Genomic DNA, 3,026 nt, shown 5'->3' on the forward strand with positions numbered 1-3,026 from the left:
AAGCTGTGGCAGGTCCAAAAAGTTAGAAAGACTGAGCAGAAGCAGCTGTATGTCTGGCACCCAAGAGTTTGCCTGCCTGGGGTAGAGGGGCCCATTGAGGGCTCACCCAGGGAATTTTTCAGCCTCTGGAGCTCTCTAGGATGGGGTAGTGGCAGTGTGGCTGAGGAGGGCACCCACGCTGGTGAAGCCATAGATGCCTGAAGAAGCCTTGTGGGATAGTAGATGGATCACTGGACTTGGGAGATTTGAGATTAGATCCTGCCTCAGAGCCTTACTGAGGTAGAGCAAATTGCACAGCCTGTTTGAGCCTTGATTATGTTAATCTGTAAAATGAAGAGGCTGGTCTCACTGACCTCTGAGACTCCTTTAGCTCTAGATTTCTGATCCTATGAGGTCAGTCCCCTGGGGGTTACTACTGCCCTGCTATGTTTCAGGTGTCTGGCCAGGGACAGCCATCCATTAATGAGCATCTATCTATACAGGTCTAACCCCTATTGTTCAAATATAATCTGGAAGCAATGATTGAGGTGCCTTGAGACTGAAATGGGTGTTTTGAATAATTAGTTGGGTGATACTCATGAAAGAAAGACTTACCTCCCCATTTTAAGTGGGGATTAGGAAGAATTGGCCTAAACCATTTCAATAAATGTGGATAGATTGACTCCTGAGAGTTGTGTGGGAGAAGAGAGAAAGAACACTGGGCTTTGAGTTAGGAGAGATCTGGATTCAAATCCCACCTTTGATGGTGTGTGTGGCCCTGGGCAAGTCCCCCTCTCTGGGTGCTCCGACAGCCAATGTCAAAGGGTTGCTGGGAGGCCCAGATGAGAGAGCTCCTGCCTCACATGTTGCAGCCTTTAGAAAGGGCCAGAGCAAGGTCAGTATCACAGCTGTACCTCATGACCTTGTGAGGCAGGTCTGACCGCCACCATTATTATCACACCCACTCTTTCACACTAGATTCCCAGAAGGCTGGTGACTTGTAGCAGAGCTGGTCTCTGGTGTAGAGACCCAAGATTCTGTCCACTGCTGCCTCCCTCAAAAATCAAGGAAAGTCAGTCCTTGCTTGGGGCATATCCACAATATCCCTACAGAGCTCAGAATTAAGTTAGGTCAATTTTAATTGTAATTACCCTCATTTTACAGATAAGGAAACTGAGACTCAGAGAGATTAGTCACAGAGCCAGGACTATGGGTAGCAGAGAAGGTATTTGAACCCACATCCTTTGTCCTCACCTCTATTCCACCATTCTTCTCTCTATGGAAGCAGAGTGGGTGGCGTTCTTCCTCAGAATCATGGAACACCCTATCTCAGAAAAGTTAAGGCACCAAAGACTCCCACTCCAAGAGTGATGGAGAGACACAGGGTGGATATGAGTGGGTTACAGTGGTATCTCAAAGAAATGGAGGGAAGTACATCACGAATGCTCTCTGTAGGGGCCAGAAAAGGAGATGAGGGGCCACATAGCAAGAATGGGAGGCAACAAATGGATGAGAAGACAAGGTCCAAGGAACCCCAGAGGCATAAAAAGATATAAGGAATGAAGGGGGGTACAGTGGAGAGACCTCTCGACCTGGAGGCAGAGGACCTGGGTGTGGATCATTCCCAGTCACACCCTCTCTGACTTCCCCTTCCTCATCCCTATAATGATGGGTCCTTGAACGAGGCTGTCATTAAGGTCCCTTCTGGCTCTAAGTCTTGTTAAACTATGAAAGGGTCATTGGTTGGAAGCCCTGTCAGCCCCTAAGAATGCAGGACTGCTGCTTAGAACAGGTCACCCATTAGCTCTTCCGAAAGGGTAGGCTTCCTGTCTTCCCATCTCTGGATGAGTCCGGCTTCTCCTGTCTATTTTTTATAATTTATTCATCCCCCTATCCTCTGGGGGAAGCGGCAGGACTGTAGTAAACATAAAGAAAGGTGAGGCCTCTGTCTCATCTTGGCAGGCCAGCCTAGTTCCCAGGAGATCACAGGGGGCACAGAAGGGGGATTCCACAGACCCAAAGGAACTAGCTCCTATTTCTCCCCTGGTTTGTTTTTCTTAGTACCTTTCTTTTGTCATTATCCAACCTTGTTGGGCATTCTGCTCAACTCAAATTTCCCATAAAACCTTTTAGGAGGACTTTGGAACTTTGTGAAGGTGATACAGTTGGTTTAAATGTATGAGAAGATTCCATGAGTGGTCCCAGGGCAGAGGTCACTGCTGACTCAAGGCATAGGGAAGCCTCCATAAAGGATGTTGAAAGATGAGCAGTCATTCAATGTGAGGGTAGAGCAAGAAGGGTGGGAAGGGGAAGAGAGAGAAAGGGCCATTCTAAGCATTCAGAACAGGGTGAGCTAACACACAGACTCAGGAACATGCGGACTGTGGGGATTTGCCTAGTTAGGCTGGGGGATGTGTAGAGCAGCATAAAAGGTAAGGCTACACAGGACCAGCTGGTAGAAGGCCTTTAATGCTGAGCTAAAAAGTCTAAATTTTGTTTTCTGGGCATTATGGAGCCCTTAGTGAGCCCTGAGCAGAAGAGTTATGAGAACAGGTCAAGGAACCATGCCTCATAGTATCATACATTTGCAGTTAGAATGGAAGTTCTAGCTTAGAATCTTAGAAATCATCTAAATTATTTTATAGTTGAGGAAACTGAGGCCCAAGTCACAATTAGGAGAGCTGAGATTTGAACCCAGGTTCTCTGACTCCATATCTGGGGCCCTAAGTATAAGGAAAACTATTTTGAAAGTGGTGTGAAGAGTGAATTCGAGAGGGAGAGAAAATGGAGGCAGGGAGACCCGGTAGGAGGTGATGTGATAGATCGTGAGGGTCTGGACAGAGGGATGGCAATGAGAACAGACTAGAGGGAATTCAGGTCAGGAGGACTTGGGACCTGCCTGTGAGCACCGAGGGAGGGGAGAGAAAGGCGGGAAGAGCACAGGTTTGGCACCTGAGGGTCTAATCTCTTATTAGCTGTGTGACCTTGGGTGAGTGACGTCACCATTCTGAGCCTTGGCTTCCTCCTCCGTAAAATGAGAGGGTTGG

The sequence above is a fragment of the Petaurus breviceps genome, unplaced genomic scaffold (assembly GCF_028583685.1).
Source record: "Petaurus breviceps papuanus isolate PSGF00001 unplaced genomic scaffold, PetGlider_PUasm1.0 173, whole genome shotgun sequence".
Taxonomy (NCBI): domain Eukaryota; kingdom Metazoa; phylum Chordata; class Mammalia; order Diprotodontia; family Petauridae; genus Petaurus; species Petaurus breviceps.